The following is a 27,590-nucleotide window of genomic DNA, read 5'->3' as shown; positions in this document are numbered from 1 at the left end:
TGACGACCTTCCAATATGTAAAGCAAGTTTCTCTCAAGTATAGCATTCCTTTTTTAAAAATTGTTTCATGATTTAGATCAAAGAAATAGCAACACCAGAAAATCTTGTTGCCAAAACAGTTGATGACTCACCATGTAAGATTTGTGTTATAAATTTGTAATTTAAGATGATTGTTTAATAATCATATTATTATTTAAGTTTTTATATGTTTCTTTTTAGCTAAATTTGGTGTCGCAAGCTATTATTGGAGAAAATATTGACTTATTCATTAGATAAAGTTTGATGCGTGCTCTTACCTAGTTTCCTTCTTCACGTTTCAATCATGTATATTTTAGGTGACCTTGTCCAGGTGACAATTTTACTTGATAGAAACGTGAAGGTTACGTTGCCAAAATATTGTGTATTTTGGAACTTTTTTTATTCACATTCAAAACCTGTGATTAGAAACTTGGAATCATAATCTTTATTTTATTTACTATTTTTTTATAATTTGGTTTCAGAGGTTATCTTATTTGGGATATTCCCGGAATACCGCATATTTTTTTTTTTAATTTATCTTTTTCCAAATAACTGAAAAGTTTACCATACATGCAAGTTAAAGTATATATTATTGTCATCTATTTGTGTTTATGTTGTTTTAGTCATCATTTATACAAAAATTAAAAAAAGTTTTTGATAAATTGAGAAATAACTTGACTGAATGCAAAATTGAGGGAAAAATGAGGGGAAAAATATTCCTAATTTTTTCAGGATATTTTCCGCAAACAATTTTCCGGATTTTTTAAATATAATGATCATATGAAATATGTAGATTATATATTCATTATTCTAATTACTTTTTATTTTACTTTTATAATAATATAATTATTTTGCATTGTAGTTTTTTAATAATTAATAAAAAAAGTATTAGGGTATAAGATATCTTATAACGTTGCAATGCATTTTTGACAAAAATAAAATCTCACATATATAATATTTTATCTAAACATATTATATTATCTTATAACTAAGTTTTATCAATTTAGGTTTAATAAATATATTACAAAGCTTAGTTCAAAATCGTGTAAAGTTATCGCAGATAATTCTCATATTGCAACACGCAAAAGATCAAACCCTAGTATAAGGTATACTTGTTTTCTACCCTATTGTATATTATTTTAGACTGTCAAATTTGTTGATGAAATTAATTTAATAATAAATAAGTTATTATAACTTATTTAATATTAAATTTATTAAGCTGCATGTCAAATCATAAGTTCTGCATAAAATATTATTGACTTGGAAGACCCAATGGTATTGTTATGTTATTGCCTAGGAATATTATTCTGTAGTAAGACCCAATAACCTTTTAACTTTTAAAGTTTGAGAAAATTCACTTTTTCCTCTCTTCGTCTTCTTTTGTGATCGCACCCTGTAGCAAGAATTTAATTTAGTTCATATCTTGTTAGAGAATGCAACTTGATTCTGAGTTGAATTTTCAGCACTCTGTATTTATTAGTACCCTAATTTGACAATACTTTATTTTACATACTTTTAGTTTTATACTTTTTTCAATATAATATATAATTAGGGGTAGATGAGGCTCCTTAGCCGTGGTGAATGTTTCCACAGCAAAAGGAGCCTCAAGGTGAATTTCTCACCATGAGTAAGGAAAATCATAATATAAAATCCCCACTATAACGTTGTGTGATTATGTGGTAACTATTACATTTTTAAAAATTGTTATAATTTTTCTGTGTGCATTCTTAAATGACATTTAATGTTGTTCAAAACTTTGTAGATTACTTGTTTAAAGCTTTCACCTTTGCATCTAGTGAGTTAATGTATGAACAAGGTAATGCAGAAACAGATGCAAATATAAGAAGATGGAAAACAAAGAAAACAAATTATTTAATCAGATGTTATAACATAAGGTGAGTACAGGTCTTTTTTTAATCACGCGCATCAGTTATTAACTATATATATATATATATATATATATATATATATATATATATATATATATATATATATATATATATATATATATATATATATATATATATATATATATATATATATATATATATATATATATATATATATATATAGATATAGATATATCTATAGATAGATATTAGATATAGATATATATAGATAAATAATATTTTTTCAAACTTGTATTTTTTATTTTGTGCTTCATTTTTTTAATTTTCTGTCGAATTTTTTGTTATATCTTTTTTTATTTAATCTTTATTTATTTTATAGCAATCAGAGTATAAAATTTTGAAGGCAAATGACTATTTTTATTTTTCTACATTGTATGTAGTAATGTTTTCTTAAAATTATTTAATGATTTAGATAAAAGAAAACAAATAACAACACTAGAAAATCTTGTTGCCAAAATAGTTGGCAACTCACCAAGTAAGATTTGTTTTAAAAGTTTGTGATTTAAGATAATTATTAAATAATCATATTATTATTTTAGATTTTATTCGTTTCTTTTCAGCTAAATCTGATTCATTAGATAAAGTTTGATGCGTGCTCTTATTGGAGAAAATATCGAGTGATTCGTTAGATTATGTTTGAAGCGTGCTTTTATGGAGAATATATCGACTGATTCGTTAGATTAAGTTTGAAGTGTGCTCTTTGTGGATTGAAACGTGCTCTTCGTAAGTTGCAGATCTATGACTTTGTACTTAGTACTTATTGGATATAAGGAGGATATTTTAACAAAAGTGCAGCTTTTATTACAAATTCAAAATGTTTATGTCAAGAACTAATATACTGACTAATAAAACCATGTAATTTAATACGTATTAAATATTTCCTCGAAGATGAGTCTTTTTTCTTTACACAAATCCAAACACTTCGTTTTTATAAAGCATAATTATTGCTTAAATATTACGTGCCAAAATTAACGTAAAAAGCACGTCTTTTGGACAGTTCATGGGGACCAAAAAGTCACCTAAATATCACGTGCCAAAAGTAACGTGAAAAACACGTCCATAAATCACGTGAATTGGTCATTTCATGGGGACCAAAAAGTCACCTAATTATCACGTGCCAAAATAACGTGAAATTCACGTTTTTGTCACGTCGCTGTGCCTACTGGGTAATACCTAATGATTTTTGTTAAAAAGAAACACGTGATTTAAAAGTAAACCTTTAGCTTTTAATCAAATCATATATGTTTTCTCCTAACGTTTGAAAACATTTTTTCTTTCTACGCTCGTTTTTTACAATTTATCTAGTAGTATAACTTGTATATTTTAATATTTATAAATATTTTACAAATTATAAACATATTATAATATTCAATACTATTATAATATAAATATGTAATAATTTTATAAATACAATCGTTATACAATCGTGTAAAGTTTAAAATCGTTAATATATTATAACGATATATAAATACTCTTAAGTAACAAACAAAAATTATTTTCAATTTTTATGTAACAATCATACTTCAAATCAAGATTATATATATATATATATATATATATATATATATATATATATATATATATATATAAGGAATATCATATATATGGAATATCATATATATAGCAAGGAATATCATATATTTATATTATAATAATATTGAATATTATAATATATTTATATATATATATATATATATATATATATATATATATATATATATATATATATATATATATATATATATATATATATATATATATATATATACTACTGTGATCAAAAAGTAAGGTGAATTTTTAATTTCAACTTTCGGCCTTATTCGAATCGTCCAATCTTTTTATTTTTAAGTTGGTAGGAATGTCATTAACATTTGCGCCAAATTACATGTCAAACTCATAATTATTTTTTTTTGTTTACGCTTGTTTCTGAAGTACCAAAAGTGCATTCGGCGATTTTAACGATGTCTGACTTTGTTGAGCTAAGAAGTGCTATTAAATTCTGTTTGCGGAATGATATTTCTGCTGCTGAAACGTATCGAATGTTGCAAAAGGCCTTCGGTGAAGAGACTATGTCTCAAAAAAATGTTTACAAGTGGTACAAAGACTTCAAAGAAGGCCGAGAACGTGTTGATGACTTGGAACGCTCCGGATGACCATCGACTTCGATTGATGATCGCCACATCAACAAAATCAAAGAATTGGTGCTTGCAAATCGTCGGTTAACCATTCGAGACCTTGTTGACATGGTTGGAATATCATTTGGGTTGGTGCAAGCGATTTTGAAGGATCATTTGGGCCTCAGAAGACTCAAATCACGTTTGGTGCCGAAATTTCTCAATTTCTTTGAAAAAGAGCGTCGCGTTAAAACGTGTGAAGCAATGCTTTCTGACTATCAAGACGTCTACAAACACATTATTACTGGCGATGAGACTTGGGTCTACGCATACGACCCTGAAACAACCGACCAATCGAGTGAATACCGTGAAAAAGGCGAGCCGAGACCGAAGCAACCACGTCAAAGTTGCTCAAAAATCAAGGTCATGTTGACTGTTTTCTTTGATTATTGTGGTGTCGTGCACTACGGATTCCTTCCAACTGGCCAAACTGTCAACAAGGAATATTATTTAAGCATTATGCGACGTTTGCGTGAAGCTATTCGCAAAAAGAGACCGGAATTATGGGCCAATAACTCTTGGATTTTGCACCACGATAATGCGCCTTCGCACACAGCACTGGTTCTTCGTGAGTTTTTCGCCAAAAACTCTACCCATGTTGCTCCACAACCACCGTATTCGCCCGACTTAGCACCGTGTGACTTCTGGCTGTTCCCAAAGCTCAAGAGACCACTCCGGGGAAATCGTTTTGAGTCCATTGAAGAGATCCAACGTAAATCGGCACGCGCATTGAAGGCTATCCTTACCGAGGACTTTACGGCATGCTTCGATGACTGTAAAAAACGTTGGAAAAAGTGCATTGGGGCCGGGGGGGGATTATTTTGAGGGGGACGATACAGATTTGGAAGAATAAATAAAGATTTTTCATTTTATAAAAAAATTCACCTTACTTTTTGATCACAGTAGTATACATATATATATATATATATATATATATATATATATATATATATATATATATATATATATATATATATATATATATATATATATATATATATATATATATATATATATATATATATATATATATATATTTGGCATTATATAATTGGTATCCGAATTATAAGCATAACTTAAATGGTTATTTTAAAATTTAGCGTTGGCTTGATATTTCTGCAATCTTCAACTTGCAATCAAAAGAAACGAAAAGTAAAATAGCATTACTTAAACGATTTTTTATTCGGAGCCGTAGCAATATGGTTGTGATCTTCACTCAGGTTTACGATTTTTTTTTACAAAACAATAGTGATTAAACAAAAAAAAAAATTTTTATGCTCGCTTCGGTCTGGGCCTTGCGCTTATTATAACGTACTTTTTTAGCGTGAGATTGAGTTGCTTTTTAACTTATTTATTTTTATCTATTAACTTGATTTCAAGAACAAGTATATACAGCCAAAGCAATCTATTACGTCTATTTTAACTAAAAACTAAAGGTTTTTAGTTAAAATAGACGTAAAAAAGTAATAATACTGTTTCTTGCAAGCACAGCTAAGTTGCTACTGGCTCAAGCAACTAGCTGATTTGTAAGACATTGACCTGCACACTTCAAGCAATTCATTAAACTATTTCAAACTAATAATTCAACAAGTTCTATACTATCTATCTCAAAAAATTGAGGAATTTTTTTTTTTAATTTGTTGAACACTTAAATTTTAAAATCAGTCTAAATTATTTAGAAGACTTTTTAACTAACCGCATTTTTGAAGTGTTCAAGAGATAAATTAGTTTCACTGTTACCTGTTAAATTGAAAGAAATGTGTAAAAGTTGATTGAACAAATAATCATTGCCCCGTTTTATTGGTTTACCCCGTGGATCAATCATTGGTAAGTTGTGATAATAATGTTGATTATTACCTGAAAGAATTCTTGATCAACATTAGAAAACTTATTAGTTACATATTAACTTTGCATAAAGCACATAAATTACTCATGAAGTACATAAAAATTACACATAAATTTTACATTCCTTTTATAATACAAATATTAGACCTTTACTTAAATTTGAAGTCAGTATTATTCTTAAAGAAAGCATCTTCAAGTATGATTATAGAAATTTATAAAGAAAGCAATACCAGTAAAAAACAAAGTTTCTACGTCTATAAAGCACATACAAAAAAAATTAGATTAAAGTTTCATTTATTATAAATTTTTTGAATAATAATAGAAACTTAAGCTATTATTTTTTAAGAATAATAGTTTTTATATCCTGGTAAATAAATGCCTTTATAGGAATTTATCAGGAAATTATCTGAGGGAATATATGAGACCACCGGATTTGAACCACAATACAAAAAAAATTTGAAGCATCATGCAAAATTTGAAGAACTGACCACCAAAACCAGTTCAATTAAGACTTTTTTGATATTACCAATGTATCATCAGTAATTAAATTAAAGCACCGCAAAAAATTGAAATAATAAAACTACGCTCGTAAATTTGAAGGATAGTTTTGATATGTGGCCTTAATATGCGACCTTTGACATGCGGCCCTAAGTTAACATAAATACGTTTTATTTTAAAAGCTAAAGATGTTTCTATTTTCTTACTGAGAATAGGAACCTTATTTTTTTTAAAGAAATGCAAATGATAGCAACTACAATAACGAGAAATCCACAACCCTTTGCGACATTAATTTATGTTTTACTTGTTTCAGGTTTTGGTTCAGCAAGCAGTGATAAACAAGAGTTGAGCTCTTTGTGACTTGAAAAAGCGATTGAAGTAACAAGATCGGTAAAAACATTTTGATTAGGAAACTTTAAAAAAAATTTGGTTCAGAAAAGTTTTAATTGTTACGAATAACATGACCACTTTGCGCATTATTTACAAGCCACGTGGGGTGAAGCACTAACCATGTGGGAAAAAAGACGTTTTAAATCAAAGTTTTAATCACGTGGAATCATTGAACTTAAACTTGAAGTTTGTCAGAAATGAAAATTAAAACTTAAGGCAAGTTGTAATTCCATTTTCAAATGTTGTTATAGTCACAAATGCGTATTGGGACTCTTTTTATTAACAGAAAAAACTTCTACTCGATTCACCATTCAAGCCCGAATGTATGCAGAAGATATATAAAAATTATCGACATACTATATATGTAGAGAATTTTCACTAATGAAGCATAAATATATGCCTATTGATGAAGAGGATTCTCTCCTTTTGCGTGTTTACATTAAAACTTAAAGTTGAATGACGCAAGATGTTATTATTTAACGGTTTTAAATATTTCAAAAAGGTTTCGAGCTTAAATTTTATGCGTTTTAAGCATAAGAACGCATAAGAAGCCTCATAAAAGTATCAGAACGCACAACCGACGTCATAAAAGTATCAGAACGCACAACAAACGTTCTTGCAGCGGCTTTAAATATTAAGAGCAACATTTATTTAGTTACAGACACTTTTAATAAAGAAAAGTTCGAAAAACTAATTGTGAACTATTTTGGATCTAAATTTTTATTGTTTGTACATTTGACCATGTTTTATTATTTTTACGCTTGACCATGTTTGTTGATTTATGAATAGAAGTGCTTAACACAACCACTTCTAGTTATTTTTTTAAATGGTTACCCCTTAATACGTAAAAAATGCAATGAACAACAAAATAATTAGATCAATTCCGTGCATTCCTTATGTGAATTCTCTCTGCATGTTAAGTACCTCAACTTGTTTTAACCAAATTACCTCATTACAATTCCGTTCATTTCACGTATTAAAACTTTTACCACTTTCGGTAAAATGCATTAGGCGTGTTACGTCGTTTTAAGCGTGTAATGTCGTTGTAAGCGTGTAATGTCGTTTTAAGCGTGTAATGTAGTTGTAAGCGTGAAATGTAAAAGCTGCTAATGCTCCTTCAATCGTAAAATCTTTTAAAAATATTTTGCACACAAAAAAATTAAAAAAGTTTATTTAAATTTTGGTTTCTTTTGTACGAAATTATTTTGATAAACATTATTTTGCTTTTTTTATAGTGTTTTAAACAATGTTTATTTAAAAAAATTAAGCTTTGTACTTACACACCCTTACGCCACGTACTTTATAATTCTGAACTTAGTGCAATTATTTTAAAGCTACATAACTAAATTGATTAAAATTTATTTATCAGGAACATGCATAAGCGTATGACCATATGACTGTTAACCACACATTCTATAGATTCTAAAGACTTTAATTTTAAGCCAAAACAACAAAACTAAGAATAGGGATATAAAAAATATATATATGTATCGGGATATAACTAATAAATAACGGAATAGCAAATAAATTGTGAACAACAAAACAATTCAAAATCTTATTCTTACCTTGGTCATGACTCTCTTTATTTGTTTGAAAATATTTCAAAATACTTGAATAATAAAACCCTAGTTCCTAGTTTCCTGTACCCTAGTTCTTTTCTATATTTTATATTTTTGTTCTTTTCTATATTTTAAATAATATTTTAACATTAGAATGAATCTTTCAAAATAATTTAATGATTGCTTATTGATGAACGATTTTTACCGCTCCGATGTAAAATTCTTTCTGTGATACGAAAATATTTACAAGGTTTACTTCGCAAGTTAAAACTTTTTTTTTGCAACAATAAGAAAAATATTTTCTCCTTTAATAAAATTAACTTTATGGAAATTCAATATGGTTACGATATTTTTTTAAATAATTGTTCTTAAGAAATGAAACCTTTGTTTTCATTTTGTAAAAATGCGATTCAAAGCAATTGTGCGAACTATTTGTAGCTATAGAAAAATACAGCTGCTAGGATCATGTGATTGATTTGGTTTTTTATCGTGTCACCTACTTTTATGAATTATAATTACTCGTTACAATTACATGTTTTTATTAACTAATGCACTATGATTAAGAACTCTTACTTGCTCAAGAAGTAGAAAAAGCTCAAGGTTTGATTTTTACATTTGATTGATCGATGCATCCATATGTTAAATTAATTGATCGATACGCTTAAATCAACGGAAAGTTAAACCTATAAACCATTTAATAAATTACACGTATGTTTTTTTTTAAAATTCAAAACTTTCTTATCATTTAGCATGAATAATTTCACAAATATTTTGTGGTAAATATATATATATATATATATATATATATATATATATATATATATATATATATATAGTCGCGAGCAGTGAATTGTATACAGCAGTATATTTGGTTACTTTTTATCTTTTCGTCTTGTAATTCAATGGTAACGTATTCTGTTTCTTTTTATTTCATAACTAATCCATAACTAAGAGGAGAAAATACTACGATATTTTTCAAATAATAATACAAATTATTAAAACTTATTTAAGTTTAGGTACAAAGAAATAAAAACATAGAAATTTACTGTTGTGTACAATTCACTGCTCGCGACTGTACAGAAGAGGTATGTTTATATATTTACTGAGAGTTAAATAAATGAAATCTTTAACAAAAATAGATAAGACCACGTTCAATATATTAGCATGCGGATATGGAAATTGAAGCTGCCGACCGAGGAGAGCCTCACAGAAAGCATTGGAAAGGATTTTAAACGACAAAACTTAAATGTTAATTTATAACTTTTTCAAATTCTAGAAGAAACATTTTTTTTGCTGGAGAAGGAATTTATTTTTCAAACTGGAAGAGTAAAGTTTCTTAAGTTTATAACTTAATTAAGTTAAATGATAAATAAATAAAAATGAAACATAAATAAAAATGATACATAAATAAAGATGATACATAAATAAAAATGATACATAAATAAAGATGATACATAAATAAAAATGATACATAAATAAAAATGATACATAAATAAAAATGATACATAAATAAAAATGATACGTAAATAAAAATGATACATAAATAAAAATGATACATAAATAAAAATGATACATAAATAAAAATGATACATAAACAAAAATGATACATAATTAAAAAGTAGTTTTTTTCAAAGTAAATATAGGGTAAAGTTGTCTAATAACGCGACCCTTTTACATTTCGATTATTATTATGTAAATATTACATTTTTCAAGTCTTTTTTTTTTATTAACTAGAATGATTGTTTAGCTGCAGAAATATCATAGATTTGTTTCTCTTCACTGAAATAATTTTATAGAATTTTCATTTTTTTAAGAAAGGTACTAATGGCAGTTTAAGCCCCATATGCGTCAAAATTAAGCTTAATATGCCACCCCACAATTTTTTTTATATTTCATAACGCAGTTAAGTTAACAATATGATTAAAAATGAATTAATATTTATTAAATCATATTAATCATTTTTGAAGGAAAATACTAATGGCAATTTAAGCCTCATATGCGTCCTATAACGCCACCACAATTTTTTTATAACACCACCCACAATTATTTTTATTCATAACGCAGCAAGTTAAAGATATGATTAAAAATTATTATTTATTAAATCATATTATTTATTGAAATTTTTATTACAAATAATTATAAGGTAATCTTTTAGTCGGAGAAAAAATATATTCAGAAGTTTCGGCATCTGTTCTGAATTGCGGTTCCTGTCAACCTCCTACGGAAAGAGGAGTTAGACAGGGTTACTCCCTCTCTCTCTCTTGCTGTACGTTATTGTAGCCGAAGCTCTCGCTTTGGTGATCAGAGTGGATAGCAGAATCGAGGGTTTCCCGTTACCAGGTACACCTAAACCCCTCAAAATACAGCAGTGCGCAGATGATTCGAACTTTTTTGCCAGGGACGTAAAATCAGTCCGCTTTTTTTTCGAAAAACAAAACTGTATGAAAAAGCAAGTGGTTCAGTGATCAACGCCTCAAAAACCAAAGGTCTCGCCCTTGGGGGTTTTGATCCTAAAATGTACCCGGAATTGGACGACATAGAGTGGAACAACAACACCGGTTACAAAATATTAGGTGTTACTTTTTACACCAGACTGAGCGATACTACCAATTTGAACTGGTTAGTAACTCTAAAAAAAATAGAGAAAAAACTCAAGTTTCTGGGACTACGTACTTTGTCACTTAGGGAAAAGACTACGTTGACAAATACGTTAGCAATGTCAAAAGTGTGGTTTCTGGCAAACGTGCTGCCCGTTCCCGAATGGGTAATAGAACGTCTGCACAAAGCCATTTTCGAAAATCTGTGGCAAAAGACCAATTTCAATTCGGTCAAGAGAGAGACACTTTTCTTACCCGTCAAAAGCGGGGGTCTCGAAATTTTATCACCAAAGGATCAAAGTCTTGCACTTCGCCTCAAAAAAAAATCTTTCAACTGAAAGAATGCGAAGAGGACAAAGCTCACGATTATTACTACTTTTCAAAGTATTGGCTGGCGAGTTCACTCATAAAGTTTACGAACCGAAACCAAAGCTGGAACTTTTTAAAGCGGAACAATTTTCCAAAACACTGGAACAACAAAACGTCTCAGTACTACAAAACAACAATCGAAATATTAGGCAAAAACGGGTCCCTTTTTAACATCCCCCTAAAAACAACAAAAATTTTTTACTAAGAAGTGGCAAAAAACAAAAAGACAGTCGTGCCAGCAGAACTTTTCTGGAACAGTTCAACAAAAACAACGATGCCGTGGATCCAAATTTGGAAAAAAAACTTCACCTCCCACGCATACGGACCGACTCAAAACATCCTCTTTTGTTTATAAATATAAAATAAAAAAACACAAAAAAATAAAAAAACAAAAAATATAAAAATATATATTATAAAATAAATACAAAATAGAAAATATACATATTTACGAACACTTGTAAAATCTATAGATTGTAAAAGTTTAAAAAACCTGAGTTAATGTAAATTATAAAGAAAAATTGTAAATAATTATTATTTTGTAATAAAAAAAACAAAAAAAAAAAACCTTTTAGTCGCATTCGCTAAATAATGTACACCCTTCCACCCTTCTTTGCACAAAGTGCATACTTTTTATGATGCTTCCTTTGTCACTGTGCTTATGGAACCAAGTTTCGCACTCGACGCAGTGAATCCAATCATTTCTTTTTTTTTTTTTTTGTCTTGGTAAGAGTCGCAAAAGAGTCCGCAATCGCCACAAAATGTATCTTCATCATTCTTACTTCTTTTTTTCAAAGATTTTAGAGTTTTTTTTGAATTATGTTTCGTGATCATTTTTGCGTGACTCAGACCATGTGTTTTTGTCATTTTATCCTGAACTAAAGGTCGATTAACAGGAATAGCTTGCACGATTAAGGATCTGTTAGTTGTTACTTTCCAAATTATTTTAGTTGTTACTTTCCAAATTATTTTGGGCAGTTTGCACGGATACCAGATGCAGGCTTTGAAGATCCAGGTTCTAAAGTACTAAACATTTAAACATCAGGATTTTCAACATTTGTATAATTTCACTGAGAGCAAAAGCTACTTGCAGGATAATATCAGAGTTGAAAGGATAAGATTCCTGTAGATCTGAATCCTAATATGGCATTTACTGGTGCAGCGGTACGCAACCATGCTTCCAATAATAGTAAATAATAGTGGAAATTACAGTTTTGACAGTGATCGTCCAGGAAAGTTTCTTCAGAAATTATAAATGACAACATTCCAGTGAGTTTAGTTTGAAAACACTTTTGTTCAGAGGTTGAAGTTCATGACTACAATGTGTTGGAGGAAAAAGCACATGAATGTTTAACTTCTCGGCTTCCTTTATTACAGCAGTATTCAAATGACTGCGATGCCCATCAAAAATTAATTAAGCTTTTCTTGGTAATCGATGCTGGTTAAAATGACTCAAAAAAGTACAAAATTCTTCCTTAGTAATATATCCTTTTGGAGTCATGTGAAAAATACTTCCATGGGAAAAACTATCCCCGTCTCATCTTTCGAAATTTTGCATTTATACAAAGTCATAGGTGAAATCCAGTTGGTTCCAGTAGCATTTATACATACAACTACGGTAATAGTTTCACCTCAATCTTTATGAGTAACTGCGAGTACACGTTTTGCTCCTTTTTTTGCCGTTACCACATGAGTGCCTGTCATTGTTTGTTGCAATCCAGATTCATCGACGTTGTAAACCAATTTAAAGTGGTGTGCCAAATTTAGTTTGTCGTAAACTTTGCCAACAAGATTGTAAAAATTTCGAACAATTTTTGCATTGAATTGCGTTAGCCTATCTATAAATCCTGCTTATCAATCTTTGTCTGAAATTATTTATTTCATTAGAATAGTTATTTTAATTTGATTACTTAATTTAAATTTATGGAAAAAACTGACTTTGATTAGTTTTTTTAAATTTAAATTTAAAATAAAAATTTAAAACTAGCAAAACAAGTACTAGTAATTTTATTCTTGAAATGATGCAGCAGATTTTTTTGTGCACATATTTCATACGCATATTTTCATATGCACATATTTCATACGCGTATTTTCATATGCATATATTTCATATGCGTATTTTCTAAGTTTTGCTATTGCTATACCATATCCTATTTCTTAAAGACGAATTACTCTTTGTTTCAAAGCAGCATCTACTTTTTTATTTTTTATTTGCTTTGTTCTTTATTACATTTTAAACAACGTCGTTATAAAATATAAAGTTTACAAGATTACAAGATAAGAATAAAAAAGAAATTGGCAATAAAAAATTTACAAACATAGGTTGATAAAAAATTAAAGAACGCGGGGACTCTTGGTTAGGTCTTGTCGTCGAGAACCGCTAACATAAAGGTGATAATTTCTCGTAATATTTGTAAAAAATAAACAAGATCATTACAAATTTTTTCTTAACAGAAAAGTCTGTTGAAATTATTTAAATCTGATTTATATACTATATATCCAAAATAAATTGCATAAAAGCCTTAGTATATATATAAATTTTTAAAAGTTTTTGATTAATAGAGGGTAAAAAGGGGATATACAAAAATATATATATATTAAAAGTATATTACCAAATCATCAATTTCAAAAATTCTTTAAATTTTCGTTTAAATGAGTAGAAGTTAATAAAAACTTTAGAAAATTTTTATTTGTTTTGTTCCATAAAAATGTTCCGCAAAAAGCAATGCAAAACTTACTATCATTTATTTGAAAATATGGCTGCTAAATAAAATTATCAATGCGTAGAATGTATTTATTTTTATCTTTTGACAAATACAAAATATAAAAAGAAACCGGGGAAGAATTGATTTTACATAAAAACATAAAACATAGCATATTATAAACATTAAGTTGATATATATTAAGTGCATTCATTTTACTTAATAGAGGTTTTGCATGGGTAAAACGTTCACTAAAATTTATTAAACGTGTTATGTGCTTCTGATGACGATGAAGAGGTTCAAGTTTGCTTTTGTTGGTACTAGCCCATGCAATATTTACATAGTTAATATGGCTGTCAATAAAAGAGAAATATAATTGAGTTAGAATTTTCTTATTCAAAAAGCTTTTTACCTTATATAAAATTCCTATACTATTTGAAGATTTGTTGCATAAATTTTTAATGTGAATTTTCCAAGTAAGGTTATCATCAATATTAACACCTAAAAATTTTGTAACATTTATTTTGTTTATTTTGACATTATCAATAAAAAGAAATGGCATTTTGTTAGGAATTAATTTTTTTAGAAGGCGGATGAAAGAAAATCCAATTAGTTTTTTTAATGCTAAGCGATAATCTGTTTGAATTTAAACCAATAAGAAATCTTGTATAGTTCTAGATTCATAAGTTGAAACAGTGTAGGGAAATAAATAGATTTTATCATCTAAAAATAGATTTTATCATCGGCAAACGACTGTTTCTGAAACATCTCTTTTTTATTTCTTTTTTTTTTTTTTGTTAATTTTATTTTGGTGCCCAAGAGGTCCTAACGGTCTTGTCACAGAGCACCGCAGATGAGCATTTAATTGAAAAGTTCACGCCTCCTTCCTAACCGATGTCACAGCGCTTGCCCAGAGGTGGGGTTTAAATCACGGATCCTTTGTTTCTGAGGTAAGTGCTCTACCACTGCTTTGTTTCTGAGGTAAGTGCTCTACCACTGCGCCACGGCTGCTATAATACTTTTGACCTAGTTTACGTTTTGGTGATCTATCTTTTCTTGATAACCAGTCTCTTTGAGGAATGTTATAATCTCGTGATGCTACCGCTACCGAATTTCCAAATCTAACAGAATATAGTGCCTTTTTCAAATCCTCCGTTTTCCATTTTGTCCTAATAGTTATTCCTTTGGGTCTTGTCATTCTAAAAATAACAAAAATATTGTTTGACAAGTTTTCTTACAAAAACTATTAATATTATTAAAAAAATTAACTTTGCATTTGTCAAATTTCATCATTTGTCAAGCACCTGTGGTGCAGAGGTAGCGCACTTGCCATAGAAACAAAGGATTCGTGGTTCAAACCCCAGAGGTGCGCTGGGCAAAACTTGCCCAGAGGTACTCTTGACAAGTTTTGCGATATCAGGAGGCGTGAACTTTCAATTAGTGAACGGAAACTTTCGGCTTCGGCCGAAATTTCGGCCGAAGTTTCGGCCGAAACCGAAACTTCTGCTTCAATAATTTTTTTACTTTTCCTGTTTCAGCCGAAATTTCGGTTCAAACCGCAACCGAAATGAGCCGAAACTTTTATAAGATTTTTTTTTAAGTTTTAATTTAGAGTGGGATTATGATGGTTTCCTAATTGTAAACGTTTGTTAGTAAATCAATTTTTAATAATAACAGTTGTAGAAAATTTAATTGAAATCACGCTACATAATAGTTTTAAATTACTATTCTCAAAATCATTCTTAAAATGAATTAAGATTTATGTAAAGCAACCCAAATCAATAGTTTCATCAAAAGGTTCTCAGTACTAAATTTTACAATGGAAAACAATCTATAAAAAACTGGTTTTTGGAATCATTTTACCGTGACAGGTAGTGATTTCAAACACGGAACTTGCAATATCTGCAATTTGAAAGTATCTCGTGAATGACACAATCCAAAACTTCAATCACTTAGCGGACTTTCATCACATTTAAGAAGTGGTTTACTCTAAAAAATCTCTTAACTGAAAAAGCAATACAACTACCGGCAGTCCTATAAATCTCAAAAATTGATTCAAACTTCAAAGAAGGTCTGAAGTTTCTTATGCGACCGTGGCGCAGTGGTTAGAGCGCTTGCCTTTTAAGCAGGAGATCCAGGCTCAAAACGAGCTTCGCATATATTTTTGCGTCACGGTAATGAAGGAGGCGTGAACTTCCTGGTTAAATGCAATTCCGCGGTGCTCTGTGACAAGACCTATAGGTCTTCTTGGGGCACCTAAATAACAACAACAAAAAAAAGTTTCATAGATTTATATTAGAAAACAACATTAAAAGCAAAGTTTGGTTTGGCAAAAGTAGCAAAGAGATTTCTTAGACCTCCACCAACATCTGCCGAAGTTAAAAGGTTGTTTTTAACTGCTGGAGAAATTCTTTCAAATGAAAGAAACAGACTTTTACCAGAAAACATGAAAAAATATGTATTTCGCAGAGAAAATACTTCAATTATTACCTTTAATTATTGAAATGTCTTGACATATTAGAGTTTTTATCAAACTATGTTACATGGTGATTGGCTAGATATATGTAAAATAGTTTTTTTTTGCTTTAATTCGGTGATCACAAAAGGTTCAGGGATTTTAAACATTCATTTTCAAATTTCGGCCGAAATTTCGGTTTCGGTTTCGGCTACGGCTTCACTGAACCGAAATTTCGGTACTTTCGGTTTCGGCTGAAATTTCGGTTTCGGTCGATCACTACTTTCAATTAAATGCTCATCTGCGGTACTCTTTGATGAGACCGTAAGGACTTAAAAAAATTACCTTAACTTTTTTTTTGAAGTAATAATTATTACTTCAAAAAAAAAAAAAATTGCCATAGATGCAGTTATAAACATCTGTTAGTTAAAAACATTTAAATAATGAGGTTGTGAACAGATAACAATTACAAAAGTACATTTCTAAGGAAATGGTATTTCCTAAACAGTCATTTTTGCTCTAACTGATGCAATTAGCGTAGCAACTCAAATAATTTTTTTTAAGAACTTAAATATATGTGTTTTTGTTTCATTTTTTTAACTTCAACATTAAGTTGCAGTAGTTTACAGTAAATTTGAGATCAAAAATATTACTATTTAAAGAAATTAAATGTGTTGTAATTGCTTTAAGAGCAATTACAACACATTTATAGAAAACCTCAATATCGAAAATCAAAAATAAACGTGTGGCGTCAATAGCCAATTGATTATGCATTTTTTTTGTCACTAATTTTATTATTTGTCAAGTGTGTTTCGAATTATTTTTATGAGTCTTGAGTTAATAATTTTTGTTCATGTTTTTGAGAACTTTTTTAAATAGTTATTTGTATTCTTTATTTTTTTTTTATGATTTTGTTTTAAGATATTTTATATTCCCTTTGTACACTACTGTACAATAGTGCCTTTTTGCTCGTTTTTCACTATGAAACTCGAGCATGTATTTTGAAGCACGAAATAAAGTAAAGTATATTTGAAACACGAAGTGTACATTTGGGCATATCAGTAGTATTATAGCGAATTTCGTATGAATTTGTTTGTAAGTTTTCTAAAATATTAGGAGGACTAGTACAACACTTTTATCACAAGAAACAAAATTTTAAACAAACTCCATCAGCATGTGTACAAAGAAGATAAATAGCATATGTTTTGTCTTTGATGATTTTTTAAATTCCTCAGTCACTCAAAGGTTACTTATAATCTTTGAATTAATTGTCTCTTCATTGATAGCGTTATATGCGCTAGTGAAAAGTTGCAAAAAAGTTATCTTAAAATTAGTCTGCTTTATCATTAAAGCGAATATGCTTATAGTGAAGTACAGGCCCGTAGCAACCGGGTGGGCAGCAGAGGCATTTGCCCCCCTCCCCCCAATAATTTTTTAAATAAAAAATTTTGAAGAACTTGACTGAAAAAATGATTAAAAAAAAGGTCCTTAAAACTGTTTTGCGGTAGTACCCCCCCCTCCCCCTAATGTAATTTTTGTTCCTACGACCCTGGAGTAGTGATAACTGATTTTTATATAGTTTTATATAATTAGAAAGTACGTAACTTTGTCTAACAAAAATATTGGAAAATGTTCAGATATATCTAATTTTAGGTACATGTTTGAATATTTATGTCAAATATATCTGCTGTAATGATGTTATCAATCAAAGTCAATGTAACTCTGGTTGGGCGATAAAGGCAAATTGCTCCAGTTAGTCAAGAGAATTGCTCCTGTTTCAATAATAAAGAGTCGTAAAAGTTTTTAATTTTATAATATTCATTACAATGAATATTATAAAATTAAAAATTATATATATATATATATATATATATATATATATATATATATATATATATATATATATATATATATATATATATATATATATATATATAAATCGTTATATACATATAAATCGTTACTTATTAGCCCCCAATAATAAAGTTCTTTGTATTTTCTTTTACACTTTTATAAAAAGTTGTTTTTAAACTTAAAAAACTGTTTAAAAAAAAATGCACAAGTTTTCGCTCGCACCGTTGATAACAACAGTTTGATATGCTACTTGTTTGATTGTTTATAGTTTCTGTGAATTCTTTATCGCCATCGCACTTAAATCTAAGGTTACCTATATTGGACGGATAATTAATACCGATATTTCAATATTATCGCCATCACACTTAAATCTAAGGTTGCCTAGATTGGACGGATAATCAATACCGATACTTCGATATTACAGGAATATATTACCAGAAATAAAAACCGATATTTAAAAAAAAAAAATCTAATCTGTTCAAAACAAAGTAAAAAATTTTACCAGTGATGCAAATTTTCTATTAAATATGCTCTTATTAAATAAGCTCTTATTAAATATGCTCTTATTAAATAAGCTCTTATTAAATAAGCTCTTATCAAATAAGCTCTTATTAAATATGCTCTTATTAAATAAGCTAATAATTAAAATAAGCTCTTATTTCTTATTCCATGAAATTAAAAAACAAAAATAGCATCCAGAGTTTTTTCTGGACCGCAAAAATTCAAAAATATTATTTAAATCAGTTCTGCCATCATTAAATTGGATAACAGCAGATGCTGCACTAATTACTGGTGTTATTTTAAATTCCTAGTTTAAATCTGATTATGATTTATCTTAAAGAACTAAACTTAGAATTACAGAATTAAAGAAGTTTATTGGTCTTAGTTTCCAGAATTGCAATTTTGTCTGGGAAAGAGTCTATCATCAATTAGAAAATTAAGGACTTGCTTTAATGGTTGTTATATTTGAAGCATTTTTGCAACGCCACTATTCAAACGCCACTAATCAAATGCAATTGCGATTGCATCGAATAATAAGATTGATAAAAATTTTTTTTTACGTTACGTAGATGACAGTTACATACGAGTTGAATCAACAATCAATCAATTTCCAGTAAACAATGTTTGTTGTAAACAATGTTTGTTGTAAAAAATGTTTACAACAATTTGATTTCCAGTAAACAGTGTTTGTAGTAAACAATGTTTAAAACTTACTATTACAAATTTAAACTTGTAATAGGAAATTAATTTTTTAATTAAAAATTAAAAAATTAATTTCCTATTACAAGTGTTAACTGAAAATGGTTACAGAAAATATAAATTAAAACAGACAGTTCAAAAACAGAAAATAAAAAAATAAAAATCTTTATCTGACACGAAAAAATCTACCTTATCTAATGACACGGAAAGACCTACCTCCTGTAATGACACGAAAAGACCTACCTCCTGTAATGACACGAAAAGACCTACCTCGTCTAATGACACGAAAAGACCTCCTCGAATGACACGAAAAAACCTACCTCCTCTTATGACACGAAAATACCTATCTCCTATAATGATTTAAAAATAGCTTCGCTTCCGTGGATACTTGGAATAAGCACAAAACTTTGAAAAACATATCGGAATTTTGAGTTGACACCAACGATTTTCAACTTTAAAAAAAAAATCAATTGCTTCAAACGGGAGTACCTTCATTAGACCAAAAAACTATAATCTTATTACAATTTTTTACATTTAATTTGAAACATAAACTAAACTAATTTATTATGAAACATAAACTAAAGTAATTTACAATTAATATATTTTTAAGAGTGCTGGTGTAAAACATTTTCTTGCGTATTTTTATGTATAATGAAACGTATATTAAAAATCATTTATTTTTAATTTTAAATAAATTTTTAGACATGTTTGGGTCCTGTATAAATGGATAATTTTACATAAAAGCCATATAATTAAAAGAACTTATGTAAATAATTTTTTTTTAAAAACATGGTTGCAATTTTTTTGGGTATAGATAGACAGTTATTAAATATTTTTTTATAGATATTTTGTGTTAAAGTTAAAAAAAACAAAAAACATTTAACTTTTTAGCTTGAAAACTTTAATTTAATGCAGAAAAAAAAAAAAAATTTTTGAAAAGTTTTAGTTTCGTTCAATTTTTAATCTCGCATTTTTTTGTAATACAAAAAATGGCGCCTTTAAAACGAATTATTTTTGTTGATTTTTCAAACTTATTTTTCAAATAAGTTAGCTACTAGTTAACTTTAGATTTTTTTTATTTTTGAGTTATCTCTTTTCTTATAAACTATCTACTACAGCTTGAAGCAACCTAATGCCAATTATTGCTGATACCTATTACAGAGCTGTCTAGTTTTGACTTCTGATACAATATTAAAAATAAAAATAAATCTGAATTGCCACGCTTCAGCAAAACAGATGTTTACAAACTAACTTTTAGTTGTTGTAAATCATATGTAGGTGAAACTGGTTTGAAAATGTCAACACTAGGGATGAAAATTTCCCCGAAATTTTCAACTCGGGGAATTTTCTTGAAAACTGGAATTTTTCGAAAAAAGATAAGTTGTTTTATAATTAATGGGTAAAATTTTATGTCTTATTAAGGCAGTTGTTGTGGACAATTTCATGGTAAAATATTATGAAGCAGATTATAAAAATTTTAGGAAGCTTCCTTGGTGAAACACCTTTTTTGTATTTTATTGAGGTTTTTTATTGTAACTTAAAGTATGATAGTTTATCATTGCCATTGCAAGTGTTGTTAAAGCTAAACATAATTTACACCCCTAAAGGAGAAGGGGCATTTTTCAATGTTTAATAAATTGGCCTACAAGCTACTCAAAACTGTAAAATTATATATAAAAAGACTTAATTGAATATTTTTAATATTTTACAATTATTTTCTATATTTAACGGCGTTATTGATTAATGAAAGGCAAAAAGTAAAGACACATTTTTGCTAAAGTTGAACTATTTAAAAACATTGTTAGCAATATAAATAAAGAACTTATGATATCGAGGTCATAAATTCTGACGTTTAAATATCTGCTTTTAAGGCTTGAGTCTCACTCAAGTCACCTTGCTAGGGCACTTTTGACTTTATAAATCAATAAATCAAAAAATGATGCTATACTTTAAAATGGTTTAAATATTTTTCAACCAATACTGCCAAGTGGGGGATTTCTGCGTGTGTGTTTTGTAAGTATCATACCAAGCAAATTAATTTTTTATTATTTTACTGAACATTTAGATCAAACGTTTTTTTTAATGTCATTTTTAAATAAATTATTATAATCTAACACAGCTAATGCATTTATATCATATACCTTTTATGAAAATACTTTAAATAACTATACACCAAATCTTTTTTAAAATTTTATATGGAATTTTTGTACATAAAAAATCTTTGTTTTTGTAAAACACTCTGCTAAAATAAAACACAATAAAATTTGTAAATCTAAAAAAGATTTTATTTAATGCCTTTTTAAAAAAATGCGCGAGATGGCAAACTTTAAAGGCCTGCGTCTCGAAACTTTTCTTATTACGATACGATACGATAAGATATCGGAATGTGCGTATCGTAAGTTTTTTTATATTACGATGATATCGTAACCAAAAAATTTGCACGATAAAGTTTCGATATTTATTGATTCATTGCGATATTTATCGTTCAATTACCATAAATATCGTAATACGATATATCAATTACCATAAATATCGTAATACGTTCAATACGATATTACTTCTTTACTAATTTCTCTCTACTAATCTCCCAGAGATTGCTTGGACTTCCAATTCAGTCTTTTCCTCTAGTAAAATTGGTCTCAGTTCCTCATTTGTCTCTCTTTTTCAAGATTGTCATCTTCACCAAATCGTCACTGTCCCGACTTTCAAACCTGCTAATCGTCCTATGACAAACACTCTTGATCTCATCATATGTGCTAGCAAAATCAACATCGGTCCTCCATTCGGTTTTTCTGATCAATATCATTGCTCTATCACCTGGCATTACAAACTGGCTTCCACCATAAAATTATCACATTTCAACAGCTCTCAATTTATATACAAGCGTGGTAACTATGAAAAACCAACAAAGAATTCAATAAAGTTGACAGGTCATCTATTTTTAAAAACGTAGAACAATGTTACCAACTTTGGCTCAACAAATACAATGAATGTTGTCTTCAATTCATCCCTTGTATGCCAAACAAACCATCCCCCAAAAAACAACCTTGGATGACAAAAGAACCATTATCTCTAATTCGTCTTAAAAAATTGCTCTGGGCTCGTAACGTCAGCTCAAAATGGAAAATCACATCCCTGGTTGGGGAATATAGAGAAACTAGAAAATTTGTTAAAAAATTAAGTCGTTTTTCTCTGACATCCTTCGAAATTGCCCTTGCCAATGAAAAGCGTTACCCTAAAAGACATACATAAATAGTAAACGATCTGTTTTTCAGATCTCATCTATGCGAATCACCAGTTCCAGTGAGATCATTAGCATTGACAAAATTACAATACCCAACTCACTTAGCAATCAATTTCAATCAGTTTTTAGCAAAGAGCCATCCAATGGCAATCTTCCCCGTTTTGATTGTAGAACAATAGCTTCTTTATATAATGTTTCGATACTTTGGCCACTCTAATGGAACTCTCAGCACTAGATATATCTAAATCACTTGGTGTAGATAATGTCAGTCCTCACGTTTTACGCTTTTGTTCTACCTTAATGTCTTATCCACTTACTCTCATCTTTCAAAAGTCATTTGACTGTATGGTGTATTTCCAAGCTCATGGTCCAAAGCAAATGTAACACCTTTATTTAAGAAGGGCTCCAGAATCGACCCATCAAATTACAGACCAATATCCTTCACCTCGATTCCATGTAAAGTAATGGAGAAATTAGTTAAAAAGGCAATCTTACAGAATCTAAAATCAAACAGTCTTTTATCAAATAGTCAACATGGATTTTTAGAGAAAAAAGCATGCATTACAAATCTCCTTGAAACAATGGACTTCTTGACTGGAAATATAGCCAGAAAGCTTCCAGTTGACGTCGTACTTCTGGATTTTGCTAAAGCTTTTGACAAAGTCCCACATCAACTGATGCATTACAAGCTAAAAATGTATGGAATTGAAGGCAATCTTCTCAATTGGATAAAAGCTTTTCTACTCAACATGTCTCAACGAGTCATCCTTGGCAACACTTAGTCGAATTGGTTACCTGTGACAAGTGGAGTTCCGCATGGATCAGTCTTGGGTCCATTTTTATTTGACATTTTCATCTGCCGGATGTAATAAGAAAAACAGTTGTAAGATCTACGATGATGACATTAAAATCTTAACCATTGTCAATTCACTTGCTGCTCAACTTCAACTCCAATCAGATATTGACCAAATTGTTCATTGGATTTAATCTTGGCTCACGGAGCTAAACGCAAAAAAATGCAAGGTCATGCACTTTGGCCAAAAAAAATTAACTCCTTTCAAGTACTCAATGGAGGAATCAGGCCCTTGTTCAATAACGACTTGAACTACATTGGAAGCAACCACCTCTGAGCGTGACTAAGGAATTCAAACTACCAAAGATCTTAAAGTAGAAACCCAATCCATCATTGCCTCATGTAAAGCAAATCAAATGCTAGACATCCTAAAACACGCTTTCTAATCTCGTGATGCTTCTTTATGGAAACAACTCTATTTCACCTACATCCTTCCTTTAATTGAGTTTGCAATACCAGCTTGGAACCCTTATTTGGTGAAGGATGAACAAAACTATTGAATTAATACAGCGCAGAGCCACAAAAATACCAGACAAACTGAAAAAGTTAGACTACAAGTCCAGATGTTTACAACTTGGCCCATCTTCTCTTGTTGAAGATCGTAAACGCGGTGACCTCATCCAAAAATATAAAATTATTAATTACATCGACATAGTCAACTGGCACTTTCTTCTCATCACAATTCCACCAAGAGCAAATTACAGAGAAAGACTTCACCGTGAAAAGTACAGCAATAATTTAGCTCGTTTCCACTTTTTTAACAATCGCATTGCCAATGCGTAGAACATGTTACCAGATAAAGTAATTGGTTCTCCAACTGTCAACAGATTTAAAGCGAACCTCGATAAGCTCTAATATTACTACAGCTCGCAGCTTTCCTTAGTGAAAGTTTCAATATGAGCTTCACAAAAACTAACTGTAATCTGATAATCTATGATTTGTATTTTGTCAATTATTTTTACTTTTGTTGTAACAAATACATACTACAACTACTACTTTTTCCGACTAAAAAAATAATTTTTTAAAACCTAAATAACTTTAATAAACTTACTGACAAGTGCACTATTTAATGTAAAAAAAGAAATAAACAAAACTTTAAGACTTAAGCTGAAGCAAAAAACAACTTAAAACTAAAAATAACAATGTTTTACTTGATAAATTGTTGGCTTGACATGTTTAAAATGTTAAGGTTTGTGCTTGTAACTTAATATAAGAAAAAGATTAAAATTTATTCTCAAAGACAAGGTTTATTGACTACATCACTACATGGCAATTTTTATAAACTCTGAGCAGTGAAATAGACCAATGACGCCACTTACGCAATTAACCAATTTAAGTTAGTCATCCATTTCAACTGCTGATGTAAGAGTTGAGGTAGAAGGTCCCTGACTTGAAGCAGCTGAATTCTCAGAGTCATTGGTTGAAGCCTATTCAAACAATTCTTTTTTATCCTGACTAGTTAAAAACCATCTTTTGTTCTGGATCTTAGGGTAATTTTGTTGAATGTACAACAATTTTTCAACTTGTTCAGGCTGCAATTTTTGTTCTTTTATAAGAGACGATTCCACCACCGGCACCAAAAGCTCGTGCTGAAGATGCTGAGGAAGCAGGTACACATAGCCATTTTTTAGCAGCTTGAGCAATGTGAGGAAATTTGTACATATTTGCTCTCCAAAATTCCAGCACGTCCGCACCAACAACCCCTAGAAGTTTTTGAAGTATTTCCCATTCATTGACATAGTCCGACTTTGCAGGTGGAGCCGGATCAGAATAGGAAGTCATAAGTGCAGGAGCTTCTTCCATTCCAACATTATAGAAAGGATCATCTTCTGAAACATGACCTTGGATTTCAGCATGTAACCGTTCATTAAATAATCTTGTTGCAGCAATCCATTCCTGATAAGCATTGGATTGAGTAATCAGTGTCTCATAGGCTTCATTAAATCCACCCAGTTTTTTAAGAGCTCTTTCCTTGTACAAGGGGTTAAGCAAGATGGCAACAGAGTAAAAAAGGTTTTGACAACCAGTGTCCGGAAAACGAACATCTAAGTTTTCCACAAATTTTTGGTGAAACATTTGTGCTGTTAGTGTCATCTTTTCCAGGAATGTCTCTAATGGAGCTGAGGATACGACGCATTTTTACAATGCTTTCCAACATCATAAAAGTTGAATTCCAGCGTGTTTTCAAGGGAGTTGAAAACACGCTGGAATTCAACATCATCACTGTCATCAAGCAACAGCATTAGCTAAAAATTAAAATAGAAACATACCAAAAGGTGATTTGTACTACTTACTATTATTAAAAACTGATATTAACTATGTTAAACTTATATGTTTTATGTTTTACTTTTAAAGTGTTAACATTTTATCATTTATTAATGATAGCTATCATTAGAAAAATTTTGTCACACAAGTGTACTGAGAAGTTTTAATTGCACTTGTATTGTATTAAACTATAAACTAAATTGCTATAAAAGTTAAAAAGGATGTTAAACTAAAAACTAGTTACCTCTTTTTTATTTCTTTGCTCAGACAAAGATGACTTGTGTCATCTTGAACTTAATTCAGTTGCTTTTTGGATTGCTTCGTGAAAATCCAAACTGTCAAATGCTTTTGTTTCTTTGACAGTTGCTTCAACTGCCAAATTCAAAAGATGATCACAAAAGAGATGCATCTACAAAATTGCATTTGTTAATTGCCTCCTTCATATTAGCGGCTGAATCATGGACACACACAACGGACGAAACTCCATTATTTCCGGCCAACTCTGAGACATTCCTGAAAAGCAAAGTAAAATTAGTTGTTTGCTTTTTGATATTTTAAAATACAAACTAATACTTTTGTTGTTATTTTTGATAACAAAAAGCTGTATACTTTTACATATAAAAGTTAATTACTTTTTTAAATTACATTACATAATAAAAGAGTTCCTCAAATAATAATTTACATTTACATACCGATGGTTTAATCCGCAAACCAGCCAACTCCATTTTTATGAAATGTTCAGGAACAACAAAAAACCGAATAATTTTTTTATTAAATGGAATAAAAAAAATTTCAAAACACGCTTTTGTAGATTATTAATTCAGAAATAGGTTTACAATGAAGTTATATGGATTTTTAATTTAATTTATTACTTAGGAGGAATAATTAGAGTTGGCTCAATTTAATAACCAAATTTTAAATTATTTTGGGAGTTAGCTGATTTTCCGTAGTAACTTTAATAGTTATTGTATACTTTAATGATTGTTGTAATAACATTAATGATAAAATGTTTTTATTTTGAGTTTTAGAAAATAGTTTAATAATACAATAAAAATTATGCCTGAATAAAATAAGCATTTTTTAAGTGTTGGTAAGATTTATTTATTGTTTAAATGTAGCTATGCATGATATGGAATATTGTCATAGAAATCATGATAATCTGAAGGCAGGGAAGTTTTCAAACCCTGGAGGTCTTGAAATTTCCTGCTTTTAATTTTTAATCTATCGGAGTACAGATTAGACAACTGCTCAATATCCTTAGTGGTAATAAGCTTGTCACGACGCTGCGGTAGCAACAGCCACTCATCTGTAAACCTTAGCTTATAGTAGATGTTGCCATCCATGTTACATTGTAAGCCACGAATGTCAGTTACCTTAAAAACATATTTTGTGTTAGTAATAAATCCAAATACCTAAAATTAAAAAAAATGCAACGGCTCAAAGAAAAATGTATGTAAGTATTCGATAAAACAATATCTTGGAGTACCCTTTCATTTTTCCAAGTCTTATTGATTTATAAAACTTGATTGAGTCAAATGATTTGAAAAATGAATGCGTCAAGTAAGAAACATCATAGGGTTCTGGTTTTTTCCGAGACTTCTACAAACTCCGTTACATTAATAACTTTATTTTTTATTTTTTTCTCTATACATGCATGCAT

At 29.4% G+C, this 27,590-nt stretch overlaps 1 protein-coding gene and 1 long non-coding RNA gene across 2 annotated transcripts in view; one reads left to right on the top strand and one right to left on the bottom strand.

Moving 5' to 3' along the window:
* LOC101240048 (adenylate cyclase type 2) overlaps window positions 1–8,799 on the bottom strand; it is a 105,531-nt gene extending 96,732 nt beyond the window's left edge. Inside the window, exon 1 of the mRNA XM_065795921.1 lies at window positions 8,401–8,799. The gene's annotated coding sequence lies outside the window, so the exon portion shown is untranslated. The remainder of the gene's footprint in view (window positions 1–8,400) is intronic.
* Window positions 220–2,628, top strand: LOC136079712 (uncharacterized). Its single transcript, XR_010638152.1, has 5 exons — window positions 220–349; window positions 1,026–1,124; window positions 1,815–1,913; window positions 2,341–2,403; window positions 2,489–2,628. It is a non-coding gene; the product is annotated as an uncharacterized LOC136079712 (long non-coding RNA).
* Window positions 8,800–27,590: the final 18,791 nt, after the last annotated feature.

The sequence above is a fragment of the Hydra vulgaris genome, chromosome 04 (assembly GCF_038396675.1).
Source record: "Hydra vulgaris chromosome 04, alternate assembly HydraT2T_AEP".
Classification (NCBI taxonomy): domain Eukaryota; kingdom Metazoa; phylum Cnidaria; class Hydrozoa; order Anthoathecata; family Hydridae; genus Hydra; species Hydra vulgaris.
The sequence above is the reverse complement of the archived record's forward strand: the minus strand, read 5'-3'. Positions and strand labels throughout refer to the sequence as shown.